The sequence below is a fragment of the Myxocyprinus asiaticus genome, chromosome 18 (genome assembly GCF_019703515.2).
Source record: "Myxocyprinus asiaticus isolate MX2 ecotype Aquarium Trade chromosome 18, UBuf_Myxa_2, whole genome shotgun sequence".
Classification (NCBI taxonomy): Eukaryota; Metazoa; Chordata; class Actinopteri; order Cypriniformes; family Catostomidae; genus Myxocyprinus; species Myxocyprinus asiaticus.
The window spans coordinates 9,418,696-9,440,670 of NC_059361.1; the positions used below are offsets into that span (position 1 = coordinate 9,418,696).

General features: G+C 46.2%; 1 pseudogene; it reads left to right on the forward strand.

Moving 5' to 3' along the window:
• The window catches only part of LOC127455835 (xaa-Pro dipeptidase-like), a 175,385-nt pseudogene that overhangs the window by 127,373 nt on the left and 26,037 nt on the right, over nucleotides 1–21,975 (forward strand).

Below are 21,975 nucleotides of genomic sequence, written 5' to 3' on the forward strand. Positions count from 1 at the left end.
TCATGATTACGGATTGGATTACGAGCGGTTTTCTCCGTGAAGTGCTGCTAGTGATCGGGGAGTGTGGTTTGCGAGCAGTTTTTTCTGGGATTCGCTGCTCGTGATCAGGAAGTGCTGTCTACCTAGGCTTAATGAGTGCAGGATCATCTTTTGTTTCTCGCTTGACATGAAACTTACATGAGTGTCGTTAACGAGCGCTGGATTTATTCTCATTGGATTTCTCTTAGGTGAGTATTGAAGTAGTACAGATACACCTAGATGTTCTATATGCCCTAATGTTATGGATATCATGGATGGAAATAATCAGTGCCCTGTTTGTCTTTGTGTGGACATCTTAAAGAGGCCATGTCTGACCCATGCCCTGATTGCACCATAATGCCTCTTGCTGTGTGTCGAGCGTGACTGGCAGGTCTAGAATCTTGTGCAGTGGATTTGCTGCTTTCTTCGAGCATCCATATGGTTGATCGTAAGTGTAAACAAACACTTCAACATGACAAACAAATAAAAAAACTAAATCTTCTGATTTGGCACACAAAGTGGAACAGCTGTCTTCTGCTGTAGAACTTTTACTGCTGCTCCTGGCTAGAGCCTACAACAGAGGCATAGGACAAATTGGAGCCTGAATCATGCACGCCATCATCACCAGATATGCATGCAGAACAAGGGTTAGATGCGATGTCAGTGGCTGCCTCTTACTCACTTTTTGGCGCAAATCCGGTTGCAACATCAGTGATTGGTGAAAGTGTGCCTGCGGCCCAATCACACAACTCTGACAGTGATAATGTGTCTGACAAATCGGGTGGGTATTCTTCAGTGGTAACGTCCTTGGAGGGAACATTGAAAGCGATGCTCGCTCGTATTAATCTGGACCCCCCACAACCAACAGTGGGCTCTGAGAATGTTTTTCTGCGTTGTGCACAATGTGCCTCCTTTATGATGCATCAGTGCCATGATTTTACATCCATATTGGTGTCTGCATTACAGAATTCATCAAAGGCCACACATCCTGATTAACTGGTCTGCACACTGGCTGTGATACAAGACCCAGCGGCTGTTGGTCTTGGCAGCATGCCGCCTATAGAACCCAGTGTTGCGGCGCTCATCGCGTCACCCGATGAGGCACTTCATGAGAATGTGTGTTGAGCCAACGTCAAGTGCAGATGCACAGATGAACTGCTGTCATGGACATACAACTCTTCAGCATGTATTTGTCGTGTTTCTAATTCTTTGGCTCACATGCTTGTTGCATTGCACTCCTCAATCACTGCAACATCATCTGACTGTTTAGTGATGGATCTAGCTAAATTTGTGTTGCAGGTGATGGGTGTCATTGCCAACCACTGTGGCACAGCTTTGGGCACTCTAGTGCAAGCATGCTGCCATGGTTTGGTTGGCCCAATCCCCTTTGCGAGAGGTCTGTCGGAACAACTTGAGATGGTTGCCGCTAGTACCTGGTCGAATCTTCGGACCAGCGGCACAGGAAGCTCTGAACTGGCGTGTTTCATATCAGAGACTCGTTCCCGTCATGTAAGGACAGCATCAGTCCCCAGGGCACCTACAGTGACCCCTGTTGCTCGCTACCAGAATGTTGGTACATTTAAGCCGCCTCATCAGTTTCGCTGTCGGAGCCCCCATCCGCCGCCACCTCCTGCCAGACATGGTGGCAACTTACAATGAGGTCATCAGTCTCACATGTGACACCAAGGCCCACATTGTCAGTGCAGGCTTTTCCCAACTCAGTCGACCCATTTAATAGGTCTGACAACTCTCACACTATGCTGGCCTCCCCCACACCGGAAAGCGTGTTCAAGTCTGACAGCAGTGAAGCATCTTCGGGTGGGCCACACTCAATGCTACATTACTTTAATGAGGCTCTTAGGGAAGTTCACAGTGGCAACAGCAGTGGTGCCACTGGGATTGCTATGGCTTAGAGGGTTTACATTGACAGGACAGCAGCTTGACGCAAGACTGACCAATTGTTTGTTTGCATTAGTGATGCACGCAAAGGGACTGCGCTCTCCAAGCAGAGACTGGTGCACTGGGTGACGCAGGTTATTTCTCATGCATATAAGTCTTCAGGGCGTCCTGTCCCCTGGTCTATTCACTGTTACTCTACACGTGCTTTCACAACATCTTGGGCAGCATCAGAGGTGTATGGCTTTCTGAAATTTGTGCAGCAGCAACATGGGGATCAGCCTGCACTTTTTCGCATTTCTATACATTAAATGTGACTCCCCTGCCAGCAATGTGTGCTGCGGTGCTCTCTACCTGCACTGATGCATTGCAAGGGGATTCCTCGTGACTGCGTAGGTATTCATCTTCCACTAGTGCTTTCAGTACTGCCTCTGGCAGTTTGGAATGAAAGGTAAAAAACAGAATGCTGGTTACGAATGTAACTGTGGTTCTATGACTGAGTAGAAGACCACCAGAGTCTCTGGTCACTCAGAATTCGAAAGAATGATCTAGAGATCGAGCTGACTTGTTCAGTGGTTTTTATAGCTAATGACACGTCATGTCCAGGGTGACAACTTTTCTAATTTGATTCTCGGTCAAAACGCAAATGTAAGAGTTTTCCACTAGTGCTTTCAGTGCTGCCTCTGGCAGTCTTCCACTTAGTCATAGAACCACAGTTACATTCATAACCAGCGTTTTCTTTGTCTGATTTTTTAAGTTAGCTGATTTTTGGGATTTATCAGTGTATTGCTGTGCATGTAAATGAGCAAACGTTTTTCACATGTCCTGATTAAACCTAGAGCAAAACCTAAACCTGTCCATGAAAAATTGGCTGGTTCTGGTTGGAAGATCTGTGGACCTTTCTCTGAACTGATCCATGTTTCTTGAGACCCGAACAATGGCGTAACTACATTACCTGCCCACAAACAAGCATACCATCTTTAATTAAGAGCCTTTCTCCTTGTTTTGAGAACACATTTGTACATATTTTCTTTGGTAACAGTGCTTATAGATATCCTAACATTATTATTTGGTCAAATCAACAAAAATGCCCTCCAACAGCCAATCAACTTCAGCAGCCAATAAATTCATTTATGAATGTCCGATGGTCATGAAACTTTGTGTATACATGCAGGTTGTCTAAATGATGATCCAATTTTTTTTTTTTCTTCACTAAAATTTTTTTGGAATTTTACCAGAAAAAGAACAAACAAAATTCTTGATAAAATGTAAGTCATCATGTGGCCTTTTGTTTTACCCCCTGTGTTAGTATGGTGGTTAACAGTATATTTTAAAGTGCAAAGCATATTTTTATTGTACCAGTAGGTTGGTAAAATAACATTATATCATTTAATGATATATAAGGTAGTGAACTATAATATATACAGGCACCAAAATTAACAATTGACATTATTCCCCCAGCCCCTGACATTAACTGTTCCTGGTTCAAGAACAGTAGGTTTTTGTCTGGCCCAGAACCACTTTTCATCTGTGGAAACACACAAAACTGGGCCAGTCTATTCACACTCTGTGTTGTTCTCCTATATTCTCTGTTCTTATCTGTATGAGGTGTGATCTTCAAGCTGTGTTACTGTGTTTTTTTGTCTGATAAGACATCTCTCGATCCCCCCAGCACACTCTATCGCATGTTCTGTCTTCCCCAAACAAAAGCTCTGATAAGCTGAAGCCTTTCGAGGGATTTTCTCTCTGTATCTGTTGGTCAGGGATTTTAAGATAAGACTGATTTCCTTGACTGGTTTTGTCCTAGGAGGAAACACCGCAGTGGCGTCCGAGGAGAAAGGTCTCAAAGCCGTCCTTGGAACAGTGGCTTTGCCCAGACCTTCAAAGATTTTGATGATCTACTTCCTCTAGTGATAAAAACTAGTGAGCTGTGTACGTTGGTAGCATTTTAAGATATCATAGATGCATTTGTGATGCAAAGGCTGTATAAAAACATAGGAAACTATGTTAGGTTAAAAATATATCCAACAAAGTGAGAGAAATATTGATCATAAATAGAATTAATTAAATACTGAAAATTGTTCATAAAAATTGTTTTAAATTATCATTATTTTACCTCAAATCTGTGTGTGCTATTTACATACAGTATATTTATGTTTATTAGAGTATTGCGCAGTTCCGCTCGCATCACCAGGATTGTTTTTCATTTTTACAAAATAGTAACGTTATTATCCCAGGGTTCCCATGTGTCCTGGAAAACCTGGAATGGAAAAGTCAGGGTAAATGAGAAAAATACCTAAATGTCCTGGAAAATAATGATTTGTCCTGGAAAATATTTATAATAAAACTGTTTGACTGTGTGGCTAATATGGTTCCCTATCTGTCACTCACTCGACGTTGGTGTCGATGTAGTGACACTAGGGGTCACTCTTGGGAGCCCGAGACACCTCTGGTCTTTGATAAAAGGCCAATGAAAATTGGCGAGTGGTATTTGCATGCCACTCCCCCGAACATACGGGTATAAAAGGAGCTGGTATGCAACCACTCATTCAGATTTTCTCTTCGGAGCCGAACGGTCATGCTCATTGAGCTGAATACTACTGTTCATTCACCTCTGCTGGATCTGACGGCGCATTTCAGCGGCTTCTCCCTCCTCTGCACTGGTGCACTGCAGAGAACGCCCCTGGGCGCTTCGGCAGAAAAACTAGAGAGTATATTTTCTGAAAGAGCATTTTTCCCCTCTAAAAGAGTATATATTTCTCTAAAAGAGCGCACACACGGAACGTCTTTTTAAAGACGCGTCTTTTTAAAGATGCTTTTCCGATTGTGTGTTATTCCTGGTTGTGCTCGTTATCTCTCGCCTTCTAACGGTCACGATCACTGTCTTTCGTGTCTGAGCACTGCTCACGCGGAGACAGCGTTCGTGGATGGTCACATTCTCATTGCGAGAATGTGTCCATGGCAACGTTGCGGTCGCGGCTCGCCTTCGTAAGGAAGCGAGCCACCCCAGAGGCTCCCGCCTCGGTCCTTTTACCCACGGGTTTGAGGCCAGCGCGGCTAGCACTGGGGGCGATTTGGGGACCCCAATGGGACCGCCTCCGCCGGGTATCCCCCTGCGGAACTCCCATTCCCCAGCACGCTCGTCTGCCCCGATCGGGCTTCCGGGTGAGTCCGCCGGCTCGTCTCACGGCGAGTTCGACCTCTTATTCGGAGCCCGCGAAAGTGATGAGCTCTCGAGCGCAGCATCGGAGAGCGGGCTCGTCCAGTCGGAAGCCTCGGCTGGGCTCCTCCCTTCGGGGTCGATCGCCCAGTCACAGGCTGACGCGGAGATGACGACATGCTTTCCCGGACAGCCGCGAGCGTCGGTTAGAGTGGATTTCACCGCTCTTCCCTGAACCCTCGCGGCTCTGTGATTGGTTCCTGGGCTCGCGGCGCCGCTCAAAGCCACGCCCCGCCCCGTTCCTTTCTTCCCGGAAGTGCATGAAGAGCTGACAAGATCGCGGGAGGCACCTTTTACTGCCCGGTCCCGATCTTTTCAGCTTTCCCGCTCTCACTACCCTCGATGGTGGGGCGGCCAAGGGTTATTCGGCAATCCCCCGGTGGATAAAGGCGCTCGCGGTGCACCTATGCCCGCAGAGCGCCGCCACCTGGCGTGGGTGCCCAAAGCCCCCGTCCAAGGCCTGTAGGTTTACGTCGTCTCTGACGGTCAAAGCCTACGGCGCTGCTGGACAAGCCGCCTCCGCCCTGCACGCCATGGCTCTCCTGCAAGTCTGCCAAGGCGCTAAAGGAACTGCACGAGGGTAGTTCCGCCCCGGGATTGATGCAGGAACTGCGCTCGACGACCGACCTCGCTCTCCGAGCGACGGAGGTCACGGCGCGGTCTCCCGGGCGGACGATGGCCACACTAGTGGTCCAGGAGCACCACCTTTGGCTCAACCTGGTCGAGATGGGTGAGGCCGACAGGACACGATTCCTTGCTGCCCCCATTTTCCAGGCGGGCCTATTCGGCGACACTGTCGAGGACTTTGCCCAGCAGTTCTCGATGGTAGAGCAGTAGATGGATGCTAGCCGGCTTGTCCTGCCCCGGCGTGGCTCAAGATCCCCCCATCTACTCATCGCCGAAGGCGTCCCCTGCGGTGACTGCACCGGCTCCGCCGCAGCCCGCCCCTCCGGCCCGGCCCCGGCGTGGAGCCCACCGCAGGAAGCCGACGCCACCCGTCTCACAGCCGGCACCGAAGAACCCACGGAGGTCTTCGAAGCGCCCCTGAGACGGGCGACCCAGGGACAACGAAACCCGCTGCTCTGGAGCTGGTAAGCAGATCTTCTTTTTGTTACCTTTTGCATTTAATTGCGCTGCATGCCCAAGTGGCTGCAGTACTCAAGAGCTCCACAAGAGTGGTTTCCTTGTTCCCTGGGTCACATATTCGGTGTGTACGGCTGGCATCACGACCACCGTCCACCACTCCATTTGGCAGGTTGGCGCTCCAGCGGCGGTCTCCCGCCCTGAGCGCCCAGCTGTGGCACAAATCCGCCCCCGATGTGACAGTCTCCACGGGTCATGAGGACAGGCCTCTTCCTCCCCCGTCCCAGGCTGTTCCGGGGGTGGTCACAAGGAGCCAGGTAAGTGCTTCGATGTCCTCGGACTCAGCACGGCCACGATGGGGTGTGGCACCTCAAGCTCCACCCCGCCGCGAGGCCCCACCCGCCGGTACATCCGATGACGTTGTCCCTTTGGTCCCCCTTGCGCGGAACTCGGGTGCATGGCTTGCGCTTTCCAGTCCGTCGCGAGGGCTGGTCCGGACCGTCCGACTCGGCTGCACGATTCACTTCGCTGGGCATCCGCCCAGGTCCAGCGGTGTCCACTTCACCTTGGTGAAAGATGGAAACGCTGCTACCTTGCGCGGAGATCGCTACCCTCCTACGGAAGGACGCGATAGAACCTGTCCCTCCAGCCGAGATGAAGAGGGGATTTTACAGCCCCTACTTCATTGTACCGAAAAAAGGCGGTGGGTTGCGGCCAATCTTGGACCTGTGAGTACTGAACCGGGCCTTACACAGACTCCCGTTCAAGATGCTGACGCAAAGACGCATTCTAGCGAGCGTCCGGCATCAAGATTGGTTCGCGGCGGTAGACTCGAAGGATGCGTACTTTCACGTCTCGATCCTTCCTCGACACAGACCCTTCCTGCGGTTTGCGTTCGAGGGTCAGGCGTATCGGTACAAGTCCTCCCTTTCGGCCTGTCCCTGTCTCCTCGCGTCTTTACGAAGATCGCAGAGGCTGCCATTGCCCCGTTAAGGGAGGTGGGCATTCGCATTCTCAACTATCTCGACGACTGGCTAATCCTAGCTCACTCTCGAGACGGGTTATGCGCACACAGGGACCTGGTGCTCTCACACCTCAGCCGACTAGGGCTTCGGGTCAGCTGGGAAAAGAGCAAGCTCCTCCCGGTTCAGAGCATCTCTTTTCTCGGTTTGGAGTTGGACTCAGTCTCCTTGACGGCGCACCTTATGAACGAGCGTGCCCAGTCGGTGCTGGCCTGTTTGAAGGCGTTCAAACAGAAAACAGCGGTTCCACTGAAACATTTTCAGAGGCTCCTGGGGCATATGGCGTCCTCGGCGGTGGCCACCCCGCTCGGGTTGATGCATATGAGGCCGCTTCAGCACTGGCTCCAGGCTCGAGTCCCGAGACGGGCATGGCGCCACGGGACACACCGCGTGGCCATTACGTCGGTCTGTCACCGTCTTTCAGCCCTTGGACCGACCTCTCGTTTCCACGAGCAGGTGTTACGCTAGAACTGGTCTCCAGGCGCGTCGTGGTCACGACAGACGCCTCCAAAATGGGCTGGGACGCTGTTGGCAACGGGCACGCAGCTGCCGGCCTCTAGACGGGTCCGCAGCTGCGTTGGCACATCAACTGCCTCGAGTTACTGGCAATTCTGCTCGCCCTGCGGAGGTTCTGGCCATTGATCCAGGGCAAGCACGTGCTAGTTCGGACAGACAGCACGGCAGCGGTAGCATATGTCAACCGCCAAGGCGGTCTGCGCTCCCGCTGTATGTCATAACTCGCCCGCCGTCTCCTCCAACGGAGTTAGCAGCACCAAGTCGCTGCAAGCCACTCACATCCCGGGCAACCTCAACACTTCGGCGGACGCGCCGTAACAACAGGTTACCCTCAAGGGAGAGTGGAGACTCCACCTTCAGGTGGTCCAGCTGATTTGGAGTCGATTCAGTCAGGCACAGGTGCACCTGTTTGCCTCCCAAGAATCCTCCCACTGCCCGCTCTGGTACGCCCTCACCGAGGCCTTCCTTGGCATAGACGCGCTGGCACAGCTGGTCCCCTGGCATTCGCAAATATGCGTTTTCCCCAGTGAGCCTGCTCGCACAGACCCTGTGCAAGGTCAGGGAGGACGAGGAGAAGGTCATCCTGGTAAGCACCCTACTGGCCCGCCCAGACGTGGTGCTCGGACCTCACGCTCCTCGTGACAGCTCCCCCGGGCAAATTCCCCTGAGAAAGGCCCTTCTTTCTCAGGGAAGGGGCACCATCTGGCACCCGCGCCCAGACCTCTGGAATCTCCATGTCTGGCCCCTGGACGGGACGCGGAAGACCTAAGCCGTCTCCCACCTGCGGTGGTAGACACATTCACTCAGGCTAGGGCTCCCTCTACGAGGCGCCTGTATGCCTTTAAGTGGTGTCTGTTCGCTAAGTGGTGTTCTTCCCATCAGGAAGACCCCCAGAGGTGCGCAGTCAGATCAGTGCTTTCCTTCCTGCAAGAGAGGTTGGAAGGGAGGCTGTCCCCTTCCACCTTGAAGGTGTACATTGCTGCCATAGCAGCACACCATGACGCAGTCGACGGTGAGTCCTTAGGGAAGCATGATCTGATCATCAGGTTCCTAAGAGGCGCCAGGAGGCTGAATCCCTCCAGGCCACGCCTTGTTCCCTCATCGGACCTCTGTAGTTTTTCAGGGTCTACAGAGAGCCCCCTTTGAGTTTTGCAGTCAGCCGGGCTTAAGGCACTCTCCTTGAAGACTGCCCTCCTGACTGCGCTCACTTCCATCAAGAGGGTAGGTGACCTGCAAGCGTTCTCTGTCAGCGAAACGTGCCTGGAGTTCGGTCCGGGCTATTCTCATGTGATCCTGAGACCCCCGACCGGGCTATGTGCCCAAGGTTCCCACCACTCCTTTTAGAGACCAGGTGGTGAACCTGCAAGCGCTGCCCCAGGAGGAGGCAGACCCAGCCCTGGCGTTGCTGTGTCCGGTGCGCGCTTTGCGCATCTATTTGGATCGCATGCAGAGCTTTAGACTCTCTGAGCAGCTCTTTGTCTGCTTCGGTGCACAGCGGAAAGGAAGCGCTGTCTCCAAGCAGAGGATCGCCCACTGGCTCATTGACACCATAACTATGGCATGTCTCGCCCAAAACATGCTGCCCCCGGTAGGGCTACGAGCCCATTCTACTCGTGGTGTAGCGGCTTCTTGGGCCCTGGCCAGAGGTGCCTCTCTAACAGACATTGCAGAGCAGCGGGCTGGGCAACACCCAACACCTTTGCAAGGTTCTACAACCTCCGGGTGGAACCGGTTTCGTCCCAGGTAGTGGCACGCAACACAAGCGGATAAGCCCGGGATAGCCGGCCGGGTGTATCGCTTGCACATAGCGCCTTCCACCTCCTTTTGAGCTGAAGACGTGCGCTGTTAATTCCCAGTAGTGTTCACAAAGGTTGTTCCCTCGTTGACTTCCTCCGAGCCCTGTGGCAGTCGAGTTTTCGGAGAGACTCGCTGCCGGCCCAGTACACGCGCTCACTAAGAGCCCGGTTCTGGGGTAGGTGCTCCGCATGTGGCGGTTCCCTGTAAGGCTAATCCCATGCGATCTATATCTTCCGCTAGTTCGTTTCCCTACTGGCAAACTGAGTCTTCCTTGGGCAGAGCCCCTCAGTCTCCATGTTGTAGTAACTCCTCCCCCATTGGGTAGGATCTACCTTGAAGGCTCTCCACATGGTTGGAAAGACCATGTGATGTATTCTTCCACTTAAATATCCCCCCCTCTCTTGGGGCGAGGTGTGGTCTCCGCGGTGTCCTCCCCTTGGGAGGGACACCCCCCGACTAGACCTGGCGGCCCAGTCGGATAATCCCCCTTCTTTTTTAGGGAGTGGAAAAAGAGAAGGGGAAAGAGGCCATGACTGGGTTAAGCCTGTCTCTATCTCTGGGTAGTCGACTTGTCCCCAAAAAGGGCCGTTCGACACTCATAACTGTGTTGGGGGAGGTTACGTGTTGACCTGGTGTGCTGGCTATGAGGCACACAGCAAGTCTGCCCACCACACACCGCCAGTTCACGTAACACAGTTCAGCCTTGTGGCGTTTTGTATAGGGACCCCTAGTGTCACTACATCGACACCAACGTCGAGTGAGTGACAGATAGGGAACGTCATGGTTACTGGTGTAACCTCCGTTCCCTGATGGAGGGAACGAGACGTTGGTCCCTCCTGCCACAACGCTGAACTACCCGCTGAAATGGCCGGACCTTATATCGGCTCCTCAGCGTAAAACCTGAATGAGTGGTTGCATACCAGCTCCTTTTATACCCGTATGTTCGGGGGAGTGGCATGCAAATACCACTCGCCAATGTTCATTGGCCTTTTATCAAAGACCAGAGGTGTCTCGGGCTCCCAAGAGTGACCCCTAGTGTCACTACATCGACACCAACGTCTCGTTCCCTCCATCAGGGAACGGAGGTTACACCAGTAACCATGACGTTTTTGTTACATGTACACTAGGGATGTAACGGTATGAAATTTTCACGATATGAAAACCATCACAAAAAATACCTCAGTATCATGGTATTATGGTGCTTATCTTATAAACCTTTAGTTTTAGGTTTGGCACATGCTTGATAAACACACAGAAAATTTTTTTTAGTTATAAGTTCTTTTACTTTATTTTTTATTTCTTTAGAACACTTTCTTAATCACATGACATAAACATAAGATAATCATAAAACAAGTTTTAAAAAAGTGAAAAAAAAATAAAAATGTTTGCAATAAGTCAAATGGTTTTTAATTAATTGAAAAATGTAAAATATATGTCAAATCAGATTCATACTCTATATCAAGTCAGGGCAGGTTGTGATGCAAAAAAGTAAGCATATTTATGTTACCTGTGCTGAGGCGGGAGCATTGTTTTAAGCATAAACCTTGTTGAATTTTGATAATTACCCTGAAAACACAACATTATATTATATTGTGTAAATATATTGTGTAAATTAAATCAAGTTAATATATCTTGAGAAAAATATTTTTTGCAGTGTAATGAATGGATGTAATTTTAAAAAGTTTATTAAATCAAATTGAGCCAAACAAGATACATTTGTGACCAGCTCCAACAAAATGAGACACAAGGATTTTCATTTTATTTTTATTTTATTTTTTTTAAATCATGAAATTCACTAAATAAATGTTATTTTGACAGTCTTTGCCATGACCACCAATCACTGTTTTTGCCTAAAGTTTGAGCAGCATCACTGAGCAACACTCGCAGCCCGCGGGTGTATCATTGTATGTACATTACAAGTAGCACAAAATGGAAAATATCAGAGATTTTAAAAGATACAGTATACATTACTAAAATGTTTAATCTGCATGCCAAATGATCAAGTCAAATAATGAACTATGGGCATTAAATTAGGTAAATGTTGCGCGTTAGATGACATGCAGACTCCCCGCGGTTGAAACACAGACCGCGGGGAGATGGCTTGTCATCTGGCGTGCGACATTTACCTCATCTATTGCCCGTAGTTCATTATTTGACTAGAACAATAAATTTGAGAGGAGTATATTGCCAAAATGTTAAATATAATATTACGTTTGTGCATTAATTTGTATATATGTATTATATATTTTTTCTTAATGTCCACAAATTCTGTGGGATGGTGCTCTCGGAGATGGTGCTTTATGTTTGAAGTGTTTCCCGACTGAGCCGACACTTTTCTGTGACACATTTTGCAAATAGGGTGTCCGTCAACACTGATGTTGCCTCTTGTGTCTTTTAAATAACCGAAATACTCCCACACAGCAGACTTAAACCACTTAGGTGGGGGGAAAAGAGGCTCCTCCGAGTCCGACATTTCATTCTACACAGGGCTCATGTGCTGCTGTCCGATGGTCTGACAGAGTGACATGACGTGTTGAATACGACTTTCTCATCTTTCATTTAAAATATTATTTATTTATTTATTTATTTATTATTATTATTATTAAATGAACCATTAGTAAGTGGAAATATAATTAATTTACTTGGGATTTTTTAAATGTATATATATATAATTATTTTCACACAATACCGTCATTAAGGAAAAGTCAACGATATGGAAACCGTCTGTTTTTAATACCACGGTATACCATCATACCGTCATACCATTACATCCTAATGGTAACAACTGGGACTCGTGATGTGTGTCAAATACACAAAATTGTATTGTTTTGTCTCTGCCGGCAGCTGCACAATGTGAAACAACGTCAACAGTTGACCATCATGAAATAACCCCTGTCCATACATTCTCTGCTCATCTGCTGTCATCTCTGCTTTGCTGTGATAAAATATATTAAGTATTGATGTAGTGAAAATATGTTTTTATCATTCTAAGATTGCTGTTGTGTTAACTACAAAAACTTTTGAGTTGTAAACCTTAGACAAAATGAGTTCACAACCTGAGGTGGTAGCGCGGTGATGCGGCCTTTACGCCTCGGGATGTGAACTAATTTTCAATAATAAATGAGCTATCCGAGTCCACTTATACCGCGGTTACCGCGGTGTAGGGCCCTATGATTTCCTGGATGTGGAAAACTCGGATTCATTGAATGTCAGGTGTATTTTGTTGATTCATGTCTTTTATTTTGAAATTCTAGTTCCTGTTTTATGTCATGTGTTCCTGTTTCCCTTGTCATGTGATTTCTGTTTTCCCTCCATGTTCATGTGTCATGTTTTCATTGGTTTATTGTTTAATTAGCTTGTTATGAGTTCTTTTTGTTTATTGGTTTATGTTCTCCCATGTCTTGTATTTAAGCCCTCATGTTTTCATTGTCTAGTTGTCAAGTATTGGATGTGAATGTTGTTTTGTTGCCAAGCCAAGCCAAGCCAAGCCAAGCCAAGCCAAGCCAAGCCAAGCCAAGCCAAGCCAAGCCAAGCCATAGTCAAGCCAAGCCATAGTCAAGCCATAGTCAAGTCTAGTTTATGTCAAGTTCATGTTTTTGTTAAATCACGTTTATAGTTAGGGTTTTGGATTCACTTTTGTAAATAAACTGCATTTGGGTTCTCATCTTCATCATCGTCTTCGTCATTGCCATCATTGTCAGCAGCCAACATCGTTACACCAGTCATAAAAATGGCATTAGCTATATGTATAAAATGCGGAATGTCTCGAAATTTTACAACAAAAAAAGAATGCTTGAATGCTCAGATAATCAAATTAAAACTATGATATGTCCTAGTGTGATTTTTAAACTGCAAAAGACTGCAATTCAATTAAATATATAATCTGCCTGTGCTGCACGCTTTCAAATTAATGTGTCTAATGAATTCAGAAAAAAATAACCATTCAATAACCATAACACACATCATGACCTCTGTGTTTTAGCTTAAATATTACACCCGTTGGGCAAATAAAATGTCCTGGACATTCTGCAAATAAATTTGTTTGTACAGTAAGATGCATGGAGTTCCCACCTCTATAGAATGTTTTAAATCAGTCACATGCCACTTAGGAAACAGCTATAGTAGCTCAGTAGGTTGTAGAACAGAGATATTGGGGGGCCTGGGTAGCTCAGCGAGTATTGACGCTGACTACCACCCCTGGAGACATGAGTTCAAATCCAGGGTGTGCAGAGTGACTCTAGCCAGGTCTCCTAAGCAACCAAATTGGCCCGGTTGCTAGGAAGGGCAGAGTCACATGGGGTAACCTCCTTGTGGTCGCGATAGGGGTTCTCGCTCTCAATGGGGCACGTGGTAAGTTGTGCTTGGATCGCAGAGAGTAGCACAAGCCTCTACGTGCTGTGAGTCTCCGTGGTGTCATACACAGCAAGCCACGTGATAAGATGTGTGGATGACAGTCTTAGAAGCAGAGGCAACTGAGACTTGTCCTCCGCCACCCGGATTGAGGTGAGTAACCGCACCATGAGAACCTACTAAGTAGTGGGAATTGGGCATTCCAAATTGGGAGAAAAGGGAATAAAAAAAAAGAACAGAGCCATTGTCCTTTTCTGCTCCACTGCATGCTGGGATATGACCTTCTCTGGTGACATCACTCTGCATTCATCTCTCTCACTCTGTCCCATAAGAAGCCAATTTCCATCCTATTTCATTCTAACTTTCTCTTTTTTCGTGAATGTCATATGCCTGCGGGGATCATCAATGGTTTTTAATGCGACAGAATGCTTTAAGCACAGTTATATGTCTGCTGTAGTCATAGAGTCGTATGTGGCCATTAGGGGCCAATGACTTATTGTTGACTGGACGTAATGAGAGAGATTGTGGCAAACAGATGACATGAGATAACATCAGGACAGAAAAGGCCAGGTTAAGGCAGGTGCCGTTTCACCAGACACATGGGAGCACAGCAGTAGTCAGATTTAATTGCATACTGTACACACTGACTAGGAATCTGCACAAGTACCCAAGGATGAGTAAATAAGCATGTCATGTCTTAAAATTTGCCAACAACTTCCATGAGCACAACTGAATAAGAATGAGAAGGAATGCATGATTGAACAAAGTGGAAAAAACTCAATTTATACATTTTATGTAGAAAATTGAAGTGGGGATTGCACGTGCTGAACTCACCACTCAATCCTTGGGTGTTGTGGGTGGTTGCAAGGGCATTGCTCTGCAGTTGCTAAGGTGTTTTGAGTGAACAGCAGTAAAGATTATTCAAGTAAACATTTAGAAATTTAAAAAAGTAATGAAATGTAACATAATTAATTTACTGGTCTTCACTGAATGATTAGAGTGTGTAAACTATTTTTAAACCTATTGAAGTCATCCAGCCAAGAGCAGTGAGTGATTTTCTCATTTTCTTGTTATTGTTGTTTGATAACTATTAGCAACATACTAGACAGCGGCAGGTCTATTAGGCATTTAGACCTCAAATCTGATATTTTTATAGAAATCCACTTTTTTTGTCCTGCTATCTACGTTCACATTTCAGCATTTTTACAGAATTGTACATTACCGTTCTTAGAGCACACGCACATAAGCCGCCTGTCAGTCAGTCTAACAGAGCATAGGTATCAAAATGAGAAAATAAAAAGTAGGAATGTGCACGAGTAATCAAATAATCGAGTATTCATTCTGCACCAGCTGCTCATATTAAAAATACTGCTAGAATACTGCTAATTCATTTTCATTTACGCATTTGCCTGCCGTGAGCAGCGCTGAATTACACTTTTCCCTCTGAATCTCTCATCATATCTCGCAGTTACAATTGATTCAGTTGGGGGGAGCTGTAGATGTGTCGTCGAGGTGTTGGATGAGAGAAGATATAATGGCGTCTGTGCTTTTGTGTGGCAGTACTTCTAATATTTTGATTCTAATTGAATTCTCCTCTATTTGTATTTGTTTCTTGTTTGAGTCATGCAAACCAACAGATGAGGATCAGCTTTTATTGGTGGAAAGAAAATGTGAAGCAAACTCAGAAGCTGATCAGACCAGTATATGTGTATGTGTGTTAAACCTCTGAACACAGGTAAAGCGCATTTGATAAAAAGGCAACTTTCACCACTTGTTTTCTGAGCTTGTTTTCTGAGCTCCAAGTTGTTCTGACTGCACCAGGTCACCAGATGATCAATCTCCCACCTGTAGCCAGACTCATCCCCACCAGAGATGAGCCCAATGAGAGTGGTGTCATCCGCAAACTTCAGGAGCTTGACAGACTGGTGACTGGAGGTGTACATGGAGAAAAGTAGAGGGGAAAGAACACAGCCTTGAGGGGAACCAGTGCTGATGGTCCAGGAGTCAGAGACATGTTTTCATAGCCTCACGTGCTGCCTCATTTCAGTCAGGAAGTCTATGATCCACCAGCATGTGGAGTCAGGCACATTCAGCTGGGAGAGCTTGTCTTGCAGCAGAGCCGGGATGATGGTGTTGAAGGCGGAGCTAAAATCCACAAAAAAGATCCTGGCGTAAGTTCCTGAGGAGTCTAGGTGCTGGAGGATGAAGTGGAGGGCCATGTTAACTGCATCGTCTACTGACCTGTTAGCTTTGTTGGCGAACTGCAGGGGGTCCAGGAGAGGATCAGTGATGGCTTTGAGGTGGGACACCACAAGGCGCTCAAATTACTTAATTACCACAGAGGTCAGGGCAACAGGTCTGAAGTTATTAAGTCCTGTGGTCCTTGTTTTTTTTAGGGACGGGATGGTGGAGGTCTTGAAGCAGGCTGGCACATGGCATGTCTCCAGTGAGGTGTTAAAGATGTCTGTGAACACCGGAGACAGCTGATCAGCACAGTGCTTCAAGGTGGATAGAGAGACAGAGTCTGGCCCGGCTGCTTTGCAGGGGTTCTGTCTCTTGAATAGTCTGTTTATGTCTCATTCCATGATAAAGAGAGTCAACATTGTGGTGGGGGAGGAGGGGGCCTCTGAGGTAAGGAGCTGTGGTGAGGACCAGGCCCCTGCTGTGATGGGGGAGGTGGAGCAGGGCTGGAGCTGGGTGGGCTGGAGCTGATCGATGGTGTCACGGGGGATGGTGTCAGGAATGTCCCATTGTCTTTCAAAGGGTTTGTCATTGTTGTAACTCACCCTGATGCATGATGGTACACAGCAGTCCTCACTGAAGCTGATGTATGATGTCACAGCCTCTGTGTACTCATTCAGACTGTTGGTAGCAGTCCTGAATACATCCCAATCAGCACAGTCCAAGCATGCCTGCAGATCCTCCACAGCCCCACTGGTCCACTGCTTTGATGTCCTCACAACAGGTTTAGATAGTTTTAATTTCTGTCTGTATGCAGGAATCAGGTGGACCATGTAGTGGTCATAGTGACCCAGTGCAGTGCGGTGGATGGCGTGATAGGCACAGCTTACTGTAGTGTAACAGTGATCCAGAATGTTCTCCTCTCTGGTTGGGCATTTAATAAACTGTCTGTATTTGGGGAGTTCATGAGTGAAATTACCTTTGTTAAAGTTGCCGAGGACAATAACTAAGGAGTCCGGGTTTGTCCGCTCCACACACAGTATCTGGTCGGCGAGCACGCGCTGCGCATCCTGCATGTTGGCCTGCGGTGGAATGTGAACACCGACCAGTATAAATAAGACAAACTCACTGGGGGAGTAGAAGGGTTTACATTTTATGATAAAAGATTCCAGATCAGGAGAACAGTGCTGTTGGATCACTGTAACATCATTGCACCAGCCACGGTTAGTGTAAAAACAGATTCCTCCACCTTTCGTCTAGCCTGAGAGTTCCGTGTTGTGCTCCGCTCTGAAGAGTTGGAAGCTGCCAGCTGCAGCACAGAGTCCAGTATCAGTCCACACAGCCAAGTTTCCGTGAAGCACAAAACGGAAGATGAAGAAAAGTCTCTGTTTTTCCCCACCAAGAGCTGAAGTTCATCCAGTTTGTTGCTCAGTGAACGTACGTTAGAGAGGAATATTCCTGGCAACGGTGTGCGAGATCCACGTCAGCGGAGAAGCACAAGCGCGCCTGCACATTTCCCTCTCCTCCTGCGTTTCACTGAATGTGCAAAGGTGAGGGCATCTTTGACCAGAATGTAATTATAATAATTTATAATTATATTTATTTATCACACATATACAGTGAAATTCTTTTTTTCACATACCCTAGCTAAGCTGGGGTCAGAGTGCAGGGTCAGCCATGATATGGCACCCCTGGAGCAGATAGGGTCAAGGGCCTTGCTCAAGGGCCCAACAGTGGCATCTTGGTGGTGCTGGGGCTTGAACCCCCAACCTTCTGATCAGTAACCCAGAGCCTTAACTGCTGAGCCACCATCTGCTGGAGTTGTGACCCTGATGTTCATGAGCTCTTCTCTAGTGAATGAGCTGCTGGTGTTCTGACAAAACCTTGTATTTACAAGCAAAACAAGACAAAACAAAGTGCACCAACAAACCGAGGCGGCCATCCCCAGCGCCATCTTTGATCTATGTGCAGTCACGTGCAGGTCATACATGTTATTTTTAATGTGCATTTTAATTTACGAGTAATCGAGTACTAGTTTTTTGTGGGTTAGAGTAGCTGACTACAAAATTACTTGAAAATGCCCATCTCTAATAAAAAGTGGTCTTTAAGATTCTTGTTTTTGGTGTAGTTTCTCTCTCTTTTCCTTTTGGCCTGTTAATGAGATGGTTGTTATGCGATTGACGAAGTGTTCAAATTAAGACTGCGATAAATCTGAATGTTTTTTTTTTTTTTGTTTTTTTTTACACAGCCCTAGTTGCTAAGGCATTGCTAAGTATTTGCTAGAGTTTTTTGGGTTCTTGTCTCCTTAATGGCCCCAGTCAAAATAGTTCATATACATGTCTCTATGTTATTCTGGTCCTAGATATGGGTCGGGTCCCTACTTCAGTGTAAGTCAGTTAAATTTGTTTCCCCATTTTATCGTCCGCCAAATGAGGATTGAATGTTTTGAAGTTTGAAGTAATAACACACCTCTCACCAACAAGCTGCATGATTTGAGATATCATTCATGTCTGTAGTTCAAACGGTGTGGGACGATTTATGTGCCAAAGTTTAATACTTGGGGTTTGGGGTTTTAAAAATGCATGAGCAATGGTAGTAGTGATGCTTGCCTCAGCAAACAACTGAAATTAAATTTGAAATTCCAGGGAAATTACATTACAGACAGCGTGTGGAGAAAAACTGAAATCTAATCTGATTAAATTTGTCCTAATGATATCATCATACACAGCAGCAATCCTAATGTTGTTCTAGTTGTTTAACAGCTGAATGGAGGTGTTGCAGAAGCTGCATTTGTATTCTGTCACGTACTGCTAAAGTAGGACAAACGTGTGCTCAGACAGAGCTTTAGGAACTGAAACTTGAAGACTTGAATTCTCAGATTTATGGTGCCTGCTTTCCCTCATGGCCGCGGGCTGATGAATGTCTCTCCAAACACTTCGTGTGTTGTTATGAAGTTTGGTTTAGGTCCTGGAGGACTTTGCTTTTTTCCTTTATCCTGCAGACATTTTCAAGAACAAATAGTGAACAGTGTAAAATGAAACTCGAGCTGGGCTTTGTCTCCAGGCAAAAATGATGCAGCTATTTTCAAGAAGGGAAAAATGAAGTGGAGGGGTTTTGTAGCATGTCTTCCAGACGAGAAATCGATGTGTTTGCTATGTCATGTGGTTTGAAACCATGAAGCACTGAATAAAGAAGTGAAATTTAGCTGAAGTATCATACATGATAGCAGCGGGTTAGAAAAGTTGATGATCCCCAAAGTTCACGCAGAGGGCATTGTCAACTCAACGAAACACAAGTTTGCATGACAAGAGTTTTTTTATAACAAGTGCTTGTTAAGGCAAACTTCACTATTACTATAGACCTTAGGCTAGACGGCATGTAGAATTTTTCATTATTGAAAATAAGGTGGGTATAACTGTGATCTGTCTGAAGGTCTAACGTTTTTTTAAACAACCTGAATATCTTTTGGCCCGCCATATTTTTAATGTTCATCATCTGAACAATCGACACCAATATATGAATGATATGAAATTGTGCAGCTTCAGGAGAGATGTCCTATTACTTTTCAAAGTGATCAGACTACAAATTTTGTGTGCCAGATAGAGTTGCATTGAAGGAGGGTCCCGAGCCATATCTAGAGACTTGGACTCTTGATTTGGGCCAGTAAGCAACCACCCTTGCAACCATCTACTAATGCCCTAGCAACCACCCAAAACAACAGAGCATCGTGGTGGCGAGTTTTGCAGAGGCAAGCACCAGTCACATTATCTTCAGAAAATTTAAGAATCTAGTTGAGTTTTCCTGTATAATTAATGTGATTTTCGTCTGACTTTACGTGTTTTGTAGTACATGTTCTCCCTTTAATCCCAAATTGTTTGGAATATTTTGGGATTATGAGATTTAATTTGTGTCATGGCTCTTGCAGACATGATTTTTTGCATCTTTTTTGAAAAGTAACAGGGTTAACAGAAACTTGAACTGCTCTAAACTCTGAAAGCTGATGTCATTTAGTCCAAAACATTGAACACTGGTCAAGTGGGTGAAATAGTGGGTGAAATCAAGACTTTCACCCACAATTGCACTTGTGTATATGGTTATGTGACAATAAAAGTGAAGTGAAAGTGAAGTGAAATAGATCCATGTTTTGGAGAGAATGCACTGGGCCATGTTCAGGACAGTTTGACCATAGGATTGGTCCCTCAGGGAGCAATTAGGTCCAATTTAAGTAGCCGTGAGCTGAGAAAGTTAGGAGGCGTCAAACCTTTGGCTTTAACCCATTGTCAGCTAAATGCTTGTTAGCCGTGGCATGCCGAGGGGGCAGAGGCGCCGTTCTGCCTCGCTGCCCATGTGACAGCGGCCCACTTTCACGCATTCTCTGTCCATTTTCTGCCACTGCACAAACAAAGTAGACTCTTCTCACTCCATTTCCTCCACCTTCCCCACGTTTACGTCGATCTCGCCCTGTTTATTCCTCTCTGTTAAAGTAGAACAGTTGTGTCAGCTGTATCTTTAAAAGACAAGGATGCTAGCACAATTGCCGTTAAAACAGGAGAGTTTTGGAACTTGCTACTTTTTTATTGTATGAATGATGTGCTCTTAAAGGGATAGTTCACACAAAAATAAAAATTCTTCATGACAATTACAATTCTTCTTTCTTTCTTCAATGGAACACAAAAACAGATGTTTGGCAGAATGTTAGCCACAGTCACAATTCACTTTCATTCCATCTTTTTGTCCATATAGTTTACAGTTGCTCAGCTGGCACTGGTAGATGCCATGAGATTGCACCATTATACAGGCATAAGTCAACTTTTTACTTTTTACTCACATTCTGCACTTGGTGAATGTTAAATTTGGACCCTGCCTCTTAGTTCTAGTTTGTTATAGTTTTGACAATATTTCATGATCTCAACTTATGCGTCAAGGAGATCTAACGCTTCTTGGATGCTGTCATTTATTTCATCTGCCAGCATGGGGTATATTTTAGAAGTGCAACAAAGGGATACCTTTTTTTTTTTAGAATGATTTTTGTCTGTTTTTTTTTTTTTTTATATTCCTTGTCTGAGCATCTTTGCAAGGTTTCAGTCTCCTTTAATTTCATGGGAGCTTTTCAAACCAAGTCAAAATGTCACATGAACTCCTGATTTGTTTTGTTCGTCTTCTAATATTTTCTGCCTTGAAGATAGTTGTAAACACATTCCGAGGCAAAAGCATCCTGCTCTCTGTCAGGGATTCTCTTATACAGTATTTGTAAGGCAATATAGCTGTTGTTATGGTTACAAGTTATAAATAGGCAGTGCAGGTGACGGGGAACTGATGAAAGGCACCGTTGAAATCTATCCCACAACTCACTGCTCCCCTGCTCCTTGCAGAATGAATTCTAGTTTGCTTTTTTTAAATGTGAATGCATGACCATATTGTCTGAATAAAAAATGAACGAGTCAAGACCAACCATCCCTTGTGTATTCATAGCTTGGTTGTGTGACTGTAACTTTTAATTGATTTAATTAATTCTGTAAAATAATAATCACACACAGATGTGTTTTCTCTGTATGTTGCGGTTATAAATATCCTTGATTTTAAGTTTGGCTTAATTTATGCTTGCATATTTTCTCACTGCAGTGGTGTTTGTCCCCGATCTCCCCTTGGTGCTTGGCATTAATGTTGCGCACATTGTTCTCTGTCTGTCGGCGTGCTCCCTTACTCCCTAGTCTTCACATTCTGTTTCTCTCTCTCTCTCTTCTTCTCCGTCCCTCGGATGGACTGCAATTAATGTAAAAGCAGCTCAAAGATTTCTTGACTTCTTTCTCCCACGATGGCCACTGGCTAAGACTTCAAAGCATCTGATATGGACTGTGTCGTGTTGAGGCAGAGGAGCATTGAGAGAAGATA